Source organism: Chamaea fasciata, unplaced genomic scaffold (genome assembly GCF_029207755.1).
Source record: "Chamaea fasciata isolate MVZ Bird 193981 ecotype frontalis unplaced genomic scaffold, bChaFas1.0.hap1 SCAF_9, whole genome shotgun sequence".
NCBI lineage: Eukaryota > Metazoa > Chordata > Aves > Passeriformes > Sylviidae > Chamaea > Chamaea fasciata.
Genome location: NW_027094094.1, coordinates 7,706,103 through 7,723,992, shown reverse-complemented (window position 1 = coordinate 7,723,992; position 17,890 = coordinate 7,706,103).

Here is a 17,890-nt window from a genome sequence, read left to right as displayed (position 1 = left end):
GAGGTGAAGGTCACTGAGACTCAAAGTGACAGAAGAGATTAAGTCCTTGCAAAGATGAACAGGGGTGTAGCTTCACATCACGGTTTTTCTGGTGGCAAAGCTTGTTTTCAAAAGTTCATATCCTTAGCTGCTGGGCATTGTGTTATATAAACAACGTTACACTGGTCATTGCACCACAGCCCAGAAAGTTCAGCCAGCACAGGCAAAGGTTATAAACCGCTGCAGAGGTGGAAACGTGACCCAGGGTGGGAATGGGCAGCACATTTCCATTTGTCTCCACGGAGCAGAGCTGGAAAGAGCAGCAGTCTCTGAGCAGAAAGGGTGAATATGTGGTTGAGCTGTGGTCTGGGGAGCTGGAAGAAGCTGGTTTCTGTTCCTGACCCTGCTGCATGACCCAACATCTCTGTTACTACAGCATGCGAGAAATATTACTGAAAGTGTTTCCTCAGAAGAGTGTAGCTATGTCTCATTAATGCAAGTGTAGTGGAAGATGGTGTAAGAACACAGCATTGTTATCAGTCCCTCTCATCTTTAAAAGTGTCACTGCTCAGGTAATCGCAGACTTCCAGAATTAGATCTCCTGGTAGTGCTACCAAACACATGCTTGTGTCCTAGCAAAATCTCCTTTGTAAGGACTTTGGAGATCAAAGAAGTCTGGGCTTGATTGGAAACCAATTATCTACTGCTGTGTGGTCATTTGAAAACTAACTGGATTTTTTATTTCCTTTGCCCTTTAATCCCCAAAATGAGAAATATAAAGATAAGGAATATGAGAACAAAAGAGTAGATGTACCAAGCAAAGAATGGAAAGGGAAAGCAAGAATGTGCCTATAGGTTAGTTGGGTAGATTTAAAAAAAAAAAATCAGGTTTCTGGATCAGGAAATCCCAGCAAACTACAGGTATAAGCAATATATCTTTCAGCTCAGCATGTCTGTAAGTCAGAAAAACACCCAAATGGGGCTGCAATATGGATCACTCATGGATGTCCATGGGGAGAATATTTTTTTCTCCATATGCAACTGGAATTACAGTATTGCTCATGCAGCTGATGCTACCCAAAGTACCATTTCTTTGCTGTACGTTTAACTTTAATCTCATTGCCTGAATTCTTTAGCCTTTCTCCTACTCTTTTCCTTGTTTGGCTTCACATTCCAGGAAGAGCCCAATGCCTATAAGTGTGCTTAGGAGCTCCAGCTCTTATCATTTCCAGCGCTGTCTGCAGTCTGTGGGCCAAGGAAAGCAGGTGCAGATCTGTCCCCTCCTGTAGCATTTCACCTACTACCACGGCCCCATTACTTTAATTTTAGTTTCACAGTCTGGGGTCAGTCCTTGTACAGGGACAATTAACACTGAGCCTCTGAAATCTGATAGGGTTTAAAAGCAATGGGTGAGTGGTTGCCACCTGGTGAGAGGAGGAGGAAGGAGGGGGTGGATGAATGAGCCGCCCTTTTCCTTTCTCATCCGGCGCACATTAGTGGATCAATGACTGAAATGGATGAGGGTGCTGCTGAAGTGTCGGCACTGCAATGATGTAGCTGCTATTAATGGCTAGAGCTCCAGCCCGGAAATTATAGATGAAGAAATGGAAAAAAAAAAATCTGTGGGTTCTGAATTGGTGATTTGAGGATTGTAATTTAGTGTTCACTTTCATAGTTCATAAAAAGGCTACTGTGCACATTTTCAGAAGTTGGTCTGCTAGTTAAGGAAAGAATAAAGTCAATAAACTGCATTTGATCTGAATTCTCCTTCCACTCTCCATCGAAGATACATCACACCATCAGCAATGGTGGCTTTCCTTTAAATCAAGGTTCATGCTTTTCAGCAGATCTGTTCGCAGTGGGGAAATGTACCATTAGCTCTCTGGCTGTCTGGATTTAGAGCAAACATACAAAATATTTTAGTTGATATAGCCTGTGAACTCAGCATATTTCAAGGTCAAATTCCTGTTTCACTAAAACCGCTGGCAAACACATGGTTATCTTCAGGCAGCCTGGATCTAGACACAGGAAAGAAAAAAACAACCCAAAACTGATCAAAGCAACCCCAAAATCCCACAGCAAAAGCACCTTGTCTTGCAAAACTGTTGAAAAGGACAAATCTGCTATTCTCAGCTAAATCTGTGACCCGAGGGAGGCTGTACCCTTCCACCAGCAGTCTGACCAATACCAGAATTCAACAGGGTTTTATCCGTATTGACTTTCTCTGGGCTTCTCTTCTCCTACAGCGATCAGACAGGTCACAGAGGGGAGCACGAAGGGAGGGAGCTCAGCTCCCTCCTCACTGACAATGATGCAAAGCAACGCCCTCTGCTTCTGAGACGCTAAAAGTGAATATATCAAATTGTGTAAGAAAGCTGTCTATAGAGCAGGGTTCCCACTCTCATCTTTCGGGTTAACCTACTTTCTGCCTCCTGCTCTGAGGCTTTTCCCCGTCTCCCTGCTGCGGGTGGCTGCTGAGGCTGCAGCTGCCCTTTCTGCAAGCAGCCAAGGGGAAGACGTCCAGCATGGATTGGGTGCAACAACAATAGCTGCTCCTGAAAAGCAGTTCCTACCTAAATCCACAGCAGTCACGCCTGCCGAGATGAGGGAATTCTGCCCTTCACATGATTGCATGACACTGCTGCGGCACTCGCCAGTCCCCACTCCCAGCCTTTCCTGCCCGACAATTAATTCCCCGCAGGTCTCTTAGTGGAAGCCTCAGTGTGTGCCAAAAAGGTTTTTTCTCTAATTTCAGTCTCCTAACTTTTTTTCTGTGCTCCCTAAATAGCAGAGACTGTCTGATAAGGCAGCCCGGGGTGAGCAAGGAGAGGAGGCACTGAGATAAACAACAACGGGTGATCGGGCATAAATATTTCAGAAAAATGTGCCAGCGTAAAAGGCTTGGCTGCAGCTATTCCTCCTGAGGGGTCAGGTTGCAAAAGCCTCTTCCTCACTCCCCCAGCATCTGCCTCCCTGGCTCCGAGGCATGGACACATCCAAGCGCCTAATAAATTCCAGGGACGGGCAAAGCAGGAGAGCAAGTATTTACTTTGCCCTCGTAAAACAGCGCTTATAATTCAGCCTTGTCGCTGGCTAATTAAAGCTTGCACAGCCAGTTCATCACCAGTCAGGGGCTGCCAGCCCCGCTCCCTGCCAGGCCGTTCTGGGGCTGTTAAAGGCGGCCCGATGTGACTCGGGGTGTTCCCCGGTAATCGCAGCGGTCCGCGTTCCACATGGCTGCGTGGCCGCTGCCCAGCACGGACATGGGCACATCATGAGGCTGACCCTTTCCTAACAGACTGGTTCCCAGAAAACGCCACGCTGCAACTGGAATTTTATCTCAAAACGAGCATAATAGAGAAAGAAAGATCTGTACCACCCAGCCCTAAGGATCCAAAGCGCAGATTCAGCGCTCCCCGGGGGTTTGTGCTGCGCTGCTTCAAGAGGCCGCTCTGCCCCCGCAGCCCCCAGCTCATCTCTCCCCAGAGCAGAAGGGGATGATGCATCTGCTGCTCACCTCCCCTGGCTGCCAGGCCAGCTCCTGCCTTGAATACATCTGGTACATCCCGCAGAACTGTAGCACAGCTGTGTCACGCTGCAGGACAGACAGTCCCAGCTCTCAGCTTTCTGAGAAGGTGGGAACGTCTTTGCTCTGCTGAATTCTAATGGGAGAGGGACTCTTGAGCAGCCTCTTAGTGCAAAATACCATGTTTGTAAAGACTGATAAAGAACTCGGGGAATTACTAAAGACTGTGGGCTGAAAGTCACCCTGAAAGTCACATCAGACATATTGTGTTCACAGAAGCATTTTCAAACCACTCAAGCTGTGTGGGTTAGGGTACATGCCAGCTTGGGAATTCTCTGTGGATGGATTCAAGCATTCAAGTGGTGGGACTACCCTGTCAATGAGCAGGTTTTTCACGGTCCAACTCAAATTCATCTAACATTTATGTTTTCCAAATGTGCAACAATCAGGATGCCTAGAGAAAAAGAAGCGGAGCAAAACCTCGAGTTCTGGGTTCATCTGAGGGCTTGTGTGCTCCTCTTGTGCCCTTCAAAGCTCAGACAGCTTCAGTGACTCTCAGCCCTGCAGCCCATGAGGCAAAAAATCCTCGTTGTGCTCCTGCAAGGAAAAATGCTGCCAGAGCCCTGAGGCTCAAAGACTTCTCTCATGGAGTATGGGACATTTTAGAAAAGCCGGTTTCTTGCTCATTGATAATTTTTCCTCTGGTTCTGATTACAGAGAACAGTATTGCTAAACAGAACATTAGAAAGTCAAATAAACATTGCAAAAGATCCAAAAAGATAAACACCTATTCTAAAAATATTTCCCCATTTCTATTTTTTTTCTGTCTGTCTCTGTAAACTCACCTGACTATATTTACATTCAAGATAGATGATCAATATAATTTTAAGCTCTTTTGTGGGAGATAATTATTTTCTGTATTTGATGTATTTTGAGAAAATACAGCCAGAATGTGGATTTTCCTAGTCAGGCCCACTGCTTGGAGATAAATTATTCATCTTTCTTTTAACATGTAATCTATTAATTTTTAATTAGTAGTAAAGACAAGACTGGACAATAATTGTTACTTCTTTTGGCCTTTTCCACTTAGCATAAAAGCTGGAAAAAGAAACCTTAGCATATTTAAAAAGATCCAACAAAATGTTATTTCTGACTCTTGAGAGTATAACTCTCAAGATCAGTTTCATTTCACATAGAAAATAAAAGCAAATCTAATATGCGTTATATGAAACTGTAAGGGGAAAAGCACAGAACCAACACAATGGTCCCAGCTTCTTGTCCTCTAAAGGTCAGCTGTGAGGATGTGACACAGTGTTAAATTACCAGGGCAAAAGAAGCTGAAATGCTGAAGTATGGAAATACAAAAGAAAGAAAAGGAAGACTTGGATGATTCCAGGTCACTATACTGTAGTCCTCAGAGCACCCAACTGCTCTGTAAATACTGCTTAATTAAATGTGCTTGGATTGACAGCAATATTTAATTCCAATTGCATTATAACAGAATCACTACCTGCAATATTAATTCCAGATTCCAGAGCAGAAGCAAACCAGGGGTAGGTCTGAACTTACATCCTGATCAAGAATTTACAGTGCAGGTTCAAAAGCGTCAAGTCTAAGGACAATATTAATTTATTACAAGGTCATGCAGACCTCCACCTTCTTGATTCATGTTCTCTGCTCCTAACTTTACAGAAGACCTGTGTAAAGGTCAATTGCTTAGTCTGAATGTCATAAAGAAGAATGAAGCAAATAGGGTCACCCCTTCAAATTTCAGCTTCCTAGAACTGGTACTACATCAAGCAGATATTGGTGTTGGATGCTGTGAGGAGGAAAGGCATGGAGCAGCGGCTGAATGGGAAATCTGACACGACTACAAAACATGGACTTATGATGTGTAGAAATTCAGGTCTGTCAGTCAGACAAAATGTGAGACTCTGCTAAACTAAATGGGCTTGTTTATCACTGTAATTATGTAGCTTTACAATGATAAGGTATGAGATCTACATGCCTTACTCTGTGCCAGGAACTGTTTTGCAGAAACCCAGTAAATTTAATTATGAGAGATAGGAAAAAAAATTCCTTTATTTCACAATCTATCCACCCCTGTAATGATTACTCTGGGGAAATTCCCACTGAAGCCAAGCAGATGGTTCCTACCTTGTTTTACACCCAGCTTATTTTCTTTTAAGCTATGAAGTGGTTTACAATGCCATTTTTCTCTGGAGCTGTCTTGCATTTGGCAGACCTCTGACTGTGTGTGAATTTTCTTTTATTGTATATGCGGATAAACGGCTCGTTTTCTTTTTTACCACAGATAGCAAATCCCACTTTGGATTCATATAAATAAGGGCATGAATCAGACAACTATCCGGTCCAAACATGCTTTCAACAAGATGACTCCCATTGACTTTGTTACAAGGGAGTCAATAATCAGATTTAATGTCACTGAACCACATGGGTGCATTTCCTCAAACACCCATACTGAGCTCTTAAACACTTGTCTATGGACCAATATTGTGTATTTCTGCTTCTGACTAATCCCTTGCTCCCTTTTTGCACAGATATGTAAATCTGCAGCAAACTGGAACTGGTTGGATGAGGGAGTTCCCTGCTTTCCTTTACTGGTAACCAACCCTGCTCCTGAGGGCAGGAAGAAATGTGCCTGTGATGCTCTCCAAGGCAACTTCTGTCCTTATGTCAGGAGCCAACTCAAGCCCTACACACTGTTCAAGGGGTTTACCCAGGACAGAGGTGTGTAGCTGTTCATTGTTCTCAGCAGAAAAGGTAGATTTCTGCTATTTCTCCTTTCTTCTCATAATCATTCCATCCTAACAGAAAAGAATATCATACAGGTTTTGGAAAAGTGATGAACACTGATGATATCTCTCAGGAAACTTTTCTTGAAGTCAAATCTTTGTAAAACTACAACTGCCCAGATTAAAGGCTGAACCTAAACTGGCAGGTGCCTGATTGAGGAATAGTATATACTTTATCTGATTTGAGACTATGTAGCTCCAAGGAGTTCTTTAAAGAGAGATAAATCATTAATCCCCACAATCAGTTCCGAGCAGCTAGAAAAGAAGATAAAGTTCCCGTGTCTTTGTGCCACATACACCTCCAGGCATCTTCTAACAGATTTCTCTGCAGTTTGAATTCAGCTCTCTACTTCAGAGTCAGAGACACACAGGGAAGCTGTGTTTGAAAGCAAAGAAAATAGCTGAAAACTCTCAAGAGATATAATTTAAAATGGATGGTGGTGTAATGGGGGAAATTTATTTGCAAGCATTATGTCATATTTTTTCTCAGATACCCATTAAGAGCATACACAATACCTGGATGACTTAACCTGTGACCATTATTTATTGTAACCTATGTTTTCCCCAGAGTGAATGCCTGAATTCGAATCTTCCATTAATGGCTAAGTGCACTTCTGGGAAGGGTAAACAGAACAGCAAAGGACTGGATCTGCAGGCAAGGAGCACACAGCAATCAAAACCAGAAAGAAGAAAAGTGACTTTAAGTGTCCTCTTTGCTCCCTGATCCTGGACAGGCTGTGTAAGGCTGGCCCCAGAGGAAATGAGAAGACCCTGCAGCTCGCTCATTCTGCCTGTAGTCTGCTTCAATCTTTCCTTTTTTTCTGTGGAATAAGGAACCCATTTTCAGGCACTGGGGAGAAAAGCATTCACCCAGGAATGGCTCCGGCACAGTGATCTGCGCAATGCAGAGATTTGCCACACAGCATCTTTGATGCAGAATTACTGTGATGATCAAAGCAAGTTTAATCAGCTCAGAGGTTTGTGTTTGCAGCCCCTTCTGCCTTCCTGCCACTGGCCAGGATGTCTCCTTCACTTTGGACAGCAATGATGCAGGGAAAACCAATCATAGCTCTGTGGCCAGGCTTCCCCCAGGCATGTTTTTCTCCCTCATCCTTCAGTGAGAGGACAGATGGAAATATGAATTACGAGTGGGAGACATTTCCAAGTCTACCCATTGAGGGAGGAACTTCTGAGGGAAGGTCATGTTTTCTATCTGTTCCCTGCCCCACGAAGCCTCTGAAACAAGCTCAGAAGATTTTCAGAAACATTTGGGAGTGTGCGCCTATGAACTGAAGCGTGGCCTACCAGCATCATATAAGGCTGTTGTTTTGGCTGCCAACCCCAAGCTCAGAGCACAGCTGATTTCAGAGACATGACGGAGATTCTCTGACACACAAACATCTTCCTGTGAGCATCTCCTATGGCTCCATTCTCATTTTATGCTGGTCAGACAACGTAGAGACCCCTGGGGAGAAAGCAAGAACACTGTGCTGCTGAATCTCACAAACTCACAGTTTTCAGTGTTAAAACCGTTGGACTTTAAAGCTAAATCCAGATGAATGTTTCTGAGAAGGAAAGTAGATCCTTTTAGTGTCTGAACCATTAAGCTGTACTTAAAAGAATGAGGGAAAGGTCTCAAAAGCCTTGTTTAATACAAGCTGCTATTCTAGATTTCATTCCATCCCCAGCTGGTATTTCCTGCTCTGCAAGACACAGGGGAAAGCTAAGGCATTATTTAACGGGATTTCTCAGAAAGAGAAATCTTTAAGCTCTGCTATGGCACTGGAAGCAGGGGTGGCTGGGGGAGCTGCATGGCTGGTACCCACCCAGGAGTGTGTGCTGTGCAGACAATGCACAGAGCAGAGAGGCTGTTATTCCATAAATCTACCTCTGCTATATCCAAGACAAATCTAATTTAAGCTTTATTTTTGAGGATTTAAGTGGGGGAAAGCCTTGTCCTTGTTTTCTGCACAAGAAGTAAGCTTCCAGCAGCTGGAGCCGCTGATCATGGAGCAGTCACAGTAACTGATCTACTATAGCTGAAAAGTAACTTATTAGACTGTCAAATCACAGATTTCTTTTAGAGTCTCTGTCTCCCACCGGCAGTATTGAATGGGCAGGTTCCCACACTGACTTTCTGAGTTGCTGTCATTTGCAGCAGTTCATCTATTCCAACTCTCACCCCTTAAGCTCATTTCGACAGAAACAACTGTAAACTCTTTGCAGTTCATTCATTGGGCTCTCACTTTGGCAGAGTATCAGACTGATGCCAGGACAACCACGGCCGTGGGATTTTTTTTAAGGACGTTTAGTTCCTGCCATCTGTCTGTTGGCTCAACTCTAAGAAATTTAGATTGTGCTGCTTTCCTAAAGTTGTTTTTTTTTCCCCCTTGGACTGCTGTCAGGATATGCAATCTGTCTCTGTGAGTGTTCCACTGAGACAGTACTTGAGATGCGATAAAATGCCTCCAATTCTTACATGTGTTACTTTATTTCTTAAGACCAGGTGATGATAACGACACATTTTCGATGCACGTCACTTTACAGGCAATGAGTACAAAGAGGTTCCAACATTTTAATGCAGACTTAGTGCATCTTAGGAATAGTGTAACAACATTTTCTATGCTATTTCCTTCATTTTGGCCTATTAGACCAGGTTGTTTGGTCCAGCTGAGGTGTGTGATGAATGATTAGTTTTTGAGCTGCCACTAATCCGGGCTGGGGCTTTCCACAGTGGAGCCATTTCGCTCAGCAGTGCAGGCATTGAGGGAGAAGTGGGGGTAGCTGCACTGCCTCTTGGCTGCGTGTAATTTTGTTAAACCCCACTTTATTTTTCATATTTATTTTCCTCCAAGGTGTTTTGAGAGGAGCTGGTATTTCTCTGATGCTCAGTACCTCTCCCCATGAGCCTGTTTTTGCCACAGTGTTAGACAGCCAGCTGGACTTGAGTAACACCGGGAGACAAACCTCGGAGTCAGTGCCATCCATTAGTACCTGATCCATTTTGATGCTGAGCAGTAGAACATAACCCATTAAAGGTTTAAACTTAGAAGCGGTTTATGAACGATTCCCATGAGAACAGGAAATCCCTACTAGAAGATGGAAGCAGAGGACACAAGTCTCTTTAGGTGAGCTGTTCTTCTGAAATTTCTGCTTTTGACAAAGTTGGGGTACATACTTTGTGGTCCAGTTTTCAGAGACGGCTTTAAAGGCTGGGACATTCCCAGTGATAAATCTGAAAGTGTGGCAGATTCTGTCTGTTCCGGTAAATCAGTTATGAGCCCGTAAACATTTACATTATGATTTTAGACTCTGCCTGAGGGCCCACCTAGGCTTAGATTAGACCTTTTATCTCACAAGGTTTATTTATTTTGAAGATCTTAAAAATATTACATTGATAATGTGTTTCTAGATATAAGCCATACAAAAGAGACATTTAGTTCATAGAATGAAACAATAAAATCCTAAAAATGTGGGAGTGCAGCTGGTTAATCTCTGTGTTCTTGTCTAATTGACAGTTTAAAAAAAATGCTGTCTTAGCTAGAAAATACAATCCCTGCTTTAACAAAACACATCTTCACAGTCCTGCTTGATTGCAGGGCACACATTTTATCTATATAGCTGAAGTCCAAGTAAATGATCTTTTTTTTTAGCTGACTGCAGTGCTTTTGCAGAGAATGATGATAAATCTGCAACAGACAAAACCCAGATGTTTTCAGTTTCAATAAAAATTAGTTATTTTTTAAAGTGAGAATAACAACAAAGAGGAACAGATTAGACAACGTAGGATTTAGATAAATTTGGGGTTACAACAGTTCTCTTGCCTTCAGCCAGCATTATGAATAATTTAGAGCCAAATTTAGGGGCACTCCAGGACTAAAGTATTGCACTATCTAATTTCTGTTGTTACTCTGAAGTGTAAGCAGCAAGCTTATTAAATATGAATGGAGTAATCAGACAAATTCTATGACTGTGTGCAGGAGCTTCTCATTAATGATTCACAGTGAAGCATCATGAAAGACTAAATAGACTGCACTGGATTTAAAAGTAATAAATATACTCCAGAAACAAAGTAATTTAATGACCTTCCTATGAACGATGGGGCTTAAAGCAAAAGGATACTCAAGCAGAGTATCCTCATCGAAGCTCTAACTCAAGTAGATCATCTTTTCCACTTCCCTCTTGATTATCTTTTGTCAAAACAGCCCTGACATGGTGGCCCTGTTTAGTGCCTCTTCGCAATGCTGTGTTTACACCCTGGTAAGCTCAGCCACCAGAGCCTGCCACGATTTCACCCTGCACAGGGTGATTGCTGCTCCTTAGTAGGACAGAGCACGTACCTTCAAGCCAAGCTAGCAATTAGGGCATGATTTTGAGCATCCTTTACCTCTCACTGACTTCAACAGATAGCACTCCTGGGATCAAGCTCTTCAGCTGTGTAAGTGAATCCTGCTTCAAAGGGAAATTCTGAGCTAAAAGAAAAAAAATACCCCGGCCTTTTTGCAGCTTTCCAGGAAGGGGTTTTCAACATCTAACAGAGGAAAAGATTCCTTAGCTTATTTCTGTTCTGTATGTTTGAGATTAGATGCGCTGATGTTCCTTTCAGAAGTGGAATGTGAACCAGGATACCAGAACAGCAATTCCTTCCTTCATCAAACAGTTTAAACAGAGATTCAAATTAAACAAAACCAGATAAAATTGACTGACTTTCTAGTTGTAACCAGATTTGCAATTCTAGCAAATTGGTTTTTTTTCCTAAAGAAAAATATTTCTGAATAAACTCCCATTTTCATTTCCCCACAGCGATTACTAAAAACCCCAGACTTTCTCTTTGTCAGCTGTCTAGACAATGTCCTTACAAATCCTGCAAGATAAAATAGCCAGTGAAAGAATGATAAAAATACATGAAAACCTGGAAGAGATGCCAGACAACTGGGAAATACTTGACTCCATTTTACTTTCCTATTTCAAAGAAAAGTATTGGTCTTCAGATACGACAAGCAAAATTATAGTCTCAGGGTGCTCATTGAACATGATCAAGATATGGGATGAGATAACCTAGAGTGAGTGAAATATGGATTTAGGTATGTGTTCTGGTCAAAATATTTATTACTTTGTTCACACAGACATGATAAATATGGAACATATTTTTAATGATTGCAACCCAGAATAGAATAGCAGAACTCATCAACTTTTTGATCTCCTTGTTTTTAACAAGGTACCTGTAAAATCAGTCTTTCTTCTGTCTGCAATTTTAAGTGTAACTTTATGAAAATGAAAAGCAGGTATTATCAATTTAATCCTACAGTTGGCAATTAGCATCTTTACAGACTCTGAAGCCTAAACAATTAGAAGTTGAATAATTTATGGCAAATGGAACCATTTCTGTCAACAGTATTGTAGCATGCATTTGAAGTATACTTCACCGCCTGGAGCTGCTCGATGATTGAACCCGGAGTTCTCATTAGTGATGCAACTGCTGCCCCCGCCCCTGGGCAATGGCTACTTCTGTTTGCCTGCACTTCTGAATTAATTGGAACTAAGTCGTGGTCACTTGTGCTTATTCTGGGAAGATTGTGACAATAAAGGGGAGTGGAGGAAGTGCACCCTCATGCCAGGACGGAATCTTCCAGGCCAAACCTGCTGGAATAACCACGGACTCCTCTGGCCAGGGAACACAGCAGACACTTCCTCAGCTCCAGGTTCATTCTTGGGACAATGGACAGCAAATTCACAGCTTTGAGTTTCTTATCCTAGGTCGTTGCTGGTGGTGTTGACAAGCCACTCACAGCAAAGATGTTTAGCTGGGCAGAGAGTAGGAAGCAGCTGGTAAGAGATGAATGATCAGGTAGATGAATATGGGAACTGTCTCTTTGAAAGAGGGTCAAAAGGATTGAATACTTATAGGGAATACAACACCGAAGAGGTGGCTTGGAAAAAACCTGCCAGCTTAGAGTCAGGCTGAGAAAGGCCAGTTTGTGCCCATGTGTGGGATGCTGATGTGGGGGATGTCTCTAGAGAGATTTATTGATTGAGGTCCTGTCTGGGGGTTGGTCATCTACTGCCCTTTCTGGCAGGAGGAACCTGAGATGCTTAACTATTGCCTTTGTAGGGTGTCTGGACAGCTCTTCCTCTTCCCTGTGAGGAGACAGATGTCCTCCTTCTTATGAGAATATGGTAGACCGGAGCTTTTAAGCCATTGTTACATTTTGGGCTGTAACTCCAGGACCTCCATGTGGAGTGAACCTTCATCTCTGTGCTTCCTCTGGCTGCCTCATGCAGAAAAGTTTTCACCTGGCTGTTCACTTCCTTGCTGGGAGGCACCCAGGGCAGGTGACTCTTGGGAAGAGTGTGAAGGCTTGGCAGACTGGGAAGAACGACTTATTGAAAAAAACAATGATGTGTGATATCCTACTTCTGCAGTGAATTATTCTTTCTCCCAGTAATTTGTGCGTTTGTCCCCCTAAAAGTATCCATACAATGGAAGATGGAGGATGCAGGGAGAAAGAGAACAGCTATCAGGGATCAGGCAGCTTCCCTTGCAATTCCTGAAGTGTCAGGGAGTCAGGAGGTGTGATGAGGGCCAGGGACACTGCAACCATCCATGACCTGCTCTGTTAGTGATACTCCAGGTGCAGAAAGAGGCTCAAGAGCTTTGCCCAGGAGGTCAAGATTTGCACCTCATAAAAAGCTCAAAAAATTAAATTGGGTGTTAAGAATTTTGGGAAGGAACATAAATCACAACAGAAGGTCATGCTATAAAACCAGAGCATGGCCAGATTTTAACTGCTTAGTATAATCCTGGCCACCCCATATCAAGAGGGATGTTGTAAAATCCAAAAATAGATGGAGAAGATACAATCATAATGAAGATTATAAGCCAAAAAACAGCCTCTGTCCAAGGAGCAACTAAATAGGAAACTTCAGAAAGAATTAATAGGATTCTTCACATTGAGAGGAGACAGATGGGGAAGAGCAAGATATGATTTAAGACCTTTCAAGTAATGAAAGAGATGGAGGAAGTGAATGTGTGAACTTTTCATTTTTCATTGTACTAGGACAGGGAAGTACTTAGTGCAAGGTAGCCTGAAATAAAGGCCAAAATAAATAGGACTCCTTCACAGAACCTCCAAGTGACTTGAGAAAGTCACTGCACAGAATAAAAGCTGAATGGACTAATGGCTTCAGAGCAATTAGGCAGAGTAGATAACAGCTAGAAGACCTGTGGATAAAGGGGAAAATATAATGGTCCATGTTGCAGCTTTGGCCAAAAATACCTCCAGCTGCTGACCACAAAAAGCTGGGAGGTTATGTTAGGGGAGATGGAAACTCCTAGCAGTGCCACTCTGGTTTCCCCAGCCATTCCTCAGGCTTCCAGCAGGGGCACTGGCACCTGAGCTGCCCCTGTTTCTGCAGAGGAGATGGCTCTGCCACCACTGCAGTGACAGCCCATTGAACCTGGATGTGCAGGAGTGTTGGGGGTTTTTTTGGTGTGTGTGTGTTGGTGGTTTTTAGTGTTGTGGGTTTTTTTTTTTATTTTTATTTTTTTTTTCCTGGAGGTACAATCTCCTCCTTCCCTTGAGTGAATAGGTAAGGAGAAGAGGTCACTTGAGGAGGTCAGGTGTGCTCTTTTCTGCACATTCATCATAAACCATTAATCAGAGTCTGTATGTGTGCTCACAAGATGAGAAAGAGCTGCCAAAGGGCTGATAATTAACACATTTATCTGAATGCTAAAATTGTACAAAGCCAGTTGAGAAAATGGGCATAAATTTGAACTGCTAGTGAAGATACAGATCTGGGTTTTTTCCCTGTTTCCCAGAATCTCCAAATCAAGACTGAGTATTTTTTAAGAAAACACATTCCAGATCAACTCATTGCTGAATTTATTTTCTAGCTCTGGCATTTAGCAGCTTCTCAGCTGTAAAAGTGTTTAGATCCTTTTAACCTTATGTTCTGAATTTACAGAGGGGCAGGTTGGACTTAAATTGTCCATATAAACAATCCCTCATATGTTGCCTTCTTCCATGTGCACATCTGGCAAGTTCTTCATCATTCCTAATTATGATGCAGGTTGGTGGAAAATTACTTCTTTGACAGAATCTGTAGCAAGAAACTGTGTGAATTTAAACAAGAATTGAGAATCCCACTGAGACTTTTATTAGAAGAAAAATCAAAGATCTGCAAAAAGTATTTTCTTTTTTTTTTCTCCCTCAGCATCACTGAATCTTCCGATTCCAGACCATGCACATTCCTCTGTCATTAAAGACAGACCTGGGCACATATCAGAGATTAAAAGCAACTTTCCAGATATATCCTCACTAATGCAATGTGTTTATAAAGGGTCCACAAGGAGCAATTGAAAACTCTGTCATATTTTTCAGTATCACTACATGTACCAGTGGTCAGGAAAAATTGCTGTTTTCTTGTTTAGCTGACTGCCAAAACTGAATTTCACATAAAGAAGAAATAGCTAAAAACATTTGGACCCTACTGTAATCTGTCCAGTTCAATTCAAATTGGCACCATAAATCTGCACTGAATCAGCTCAACCAAAATCTGCTCTTGACTAAAGTATTTTCAGTGAAAAAGAATCCCACTAATAACAGAGAATCCAGCATAAAAGTCTAAAGAAAATATTTCTTTAGACAAATAAGTCTAGACTTAAAATCCAGATTGGTGTAAACATTGACTACCGATCTTCTGGATAAAATGCAAAAATCTGCTCATTAAATACTTGCAGTTTAGAAATCTTTTTTCATGGGGAGAATGACTAATTGCCAAACCTAGGACTGATGTACGCTGTGGGTAGTTCTATCTTTCCTTCACATTCAGTAGCTGACATTCTTTTTTCAAACCTGCTGCAGCTCAACAAGATACTGAAGAACCTGCCTTTGTTCAGAAGAACCACTCACACACAAAGAATGAATGATGTACTCCATGCTCGTCTGAATGGGACAGAATGAACAAATTGTTGTTATTTATCTTCAACTTATTATCCAAACAGATGGGACAGTTAAAGGGGGAAAGAAAAATTAAGTATTTCAGGCTTTGATAGTCCCTGTTCCAGACAGAATCCCACCGTCTGACAAGTGAGCTGTTTACGTGACTGTGACCTGAACTTTCAAACAGCTGCAGCTCTTTGTTTTACAGGAGACCCTGCACTGTGATTGACCTCCTTGCAGTTGTGTGAGCAGAGATGATGAAGCTGGAATCGTGAAATGAGCACAAACACAGGAATGGTCTCTTGCTGCTGAATCTGTTTCCAAAGCTGTAATGCAGCACCAGTTTCTTCTGCATTGTGGTCTGTGAGCATTACCTCATCCAAAGGCAGTCTGAAAGCACACAAAGCAGGGAACATCTTGCTGGAGGAGGTAGAAGGAAGTGTTGCATCTGTTCTGCACAAGCAAGTCAGGGATTTCTCCTCTCCTGCAATAACACTCATCTGCTGTTTGCATGTACAGCAGCTACTATCCATTATCTCTTCTGTACAATTGCACCAGGTCCTCAAGGCATTGCTTTGTGCAGTTCCAGTGACCTCAGTGGAGGACTTGGGCTGCCTCTACCAGACCTGTCATGTTCTATGCATAAAACAACATCATCCTTTCAGCCATTTACTGAGCTACTTTATTAGGGTTGCAAATAAAGTCAATAACTCTAATCATGCTTTTGGTCATTGTGAATCCTGGCTTGGCTAGGAACTGTTGGAGATAAACATCTCATTTCAAATAAGCTACTGAGCAGATGGTAATGACTTTTAATCACAAGCAACACAAGGAAAATCTGAAATAAAGCCCTCGAGAGGAACAGTTTGGTACATCATTCCCACCATTTTGAATGCTGAATAACCTTGCCCCACAAAGAGAGCCATGTGAGATTTATGTACACATAGCACTTCCAGCAAACTAAAATACTGGCAGACAATAATTGTTTTTCACAATTTTTATTTTGGGACCTTATCCAATGCCCACTGAAGTTAAACCAAACCTCTTCTTTCTAAGCCTTCAAAGACTCCATCTGCTGCAATTACAAAGTGCTGTGTTTTAATTGCGGATGCAGAAGTTTGGGAGGCCTACAAGAACTTCCTGCTCAATACTAAAAACAAGAGTTGGAGTGGTTTCTTTAGACACCTGAAACCCTTCCCCTAAAAAAAAAAAAATAAAAAGAAATCCACAAACCAAAAAGAACTATTAGCCATTTTCAGAAATACTACTGGGGGTCAGACACTGCCCTCAGCTCATAGCCTGTGCCTGTGTCAGGTTAATGGCCTCATTTCAGACTCTTCTCAGCTTAGGGCAGTCCTGAGAAGGCAGCACCGGGAGTTTTTTCACAGGGCCTGTCTGCTGCTGCATTTTTGGAAAGCTGAGATGCATTAAGGACAAGTCTATGCCAAGAGTGGAGCTCTCATTTCTATATAATCTCCCTCTGATCCTTTGTGATGTGTTCAGAACAGTCTGCTTACCCAATGATACTGCTGGCCATGACAGTGTGACAGGTTTGCATTTCAGTCCTTGTGCTGCAATCTCCCTGCCTGGAAGCTCGCTAACACCATTTCTTAATGGTCATGTTTAAATAGTTTTGCTGGAGCCCACTTACAGAGCAATCTGTGTTCAAGCGCTTTTTAGCAGGGAATTGGCGAGAATTGGTTTCCAAACAACCCGATTAAACCGTGTCAGCAACAAAGGCTCCATCACAATTTACAATATGCCTTCCACAACAGTGCCTAAATTTTAACTCCACGTAAATCAGCAGCGATTCTCCTGCTGACTTCTCCCCCCAGGGTGGCTTTGCCATTTCATCTTCCAGAGAAGGACTCCCATCCCTCACTTCTATGTCCTGCAAAGACCTGCGCCACTAACCAGGGAATCCGCCCTCGCAGCTTATGGTGACAGCGAATATTTCCACAGCCACATTACAGCTCTGCAGATGAGATCCAAGCAGATAAGGTGCCTGGGTAATAATATGCACAAGAGAAGTGCAGGGGAGGCTGGCTGGCATTGCTGGTGGCAGGAAGCCATTCCCCATCCCATGGTCACAGTGGTGGCAGCTGCAGCTGGAAGCTCTGGGCCCTGTGCAGCTGCTGGGGAAGGCAGGGAATGAATCACTGACTCCAGCAAGGCTGAAAACCCAAACAGGGACCTTGATCCTGCTCTGCACAGAGACAGCCATTGACTTCAGCAGGAAGATTTGCTTCTCTCAAGCTCTGGAAAGGTCTGGGAACATGCACAGCCCTTAGTGAGACACGCATTTTTTTATGCATTTCTTCATGGTTTCATCTGCTAACGAATAAATGAAATCAATGAATGAAGCATCCGAGCTTCTCGGTGCCTTGCTCAAGCACGACTTGTTTAAATGCCTTGGGAATGTTGTCAGAGAAACAAGCCTGTACGAATCAGGTCTGGAGAGGAAAACCCACACACTGCACTTACGTATGGAGGCGAGAAATCCGAGAGAAGCCTTCCCAGCACTCTCTTTATAGAACACGTACAGAGGCAGGAAGATTAATGGACACAGCAACTAGTCAGCAGAGTATCACAGAATCAATTAGGTTAGAACAGGCCTCTGAGAT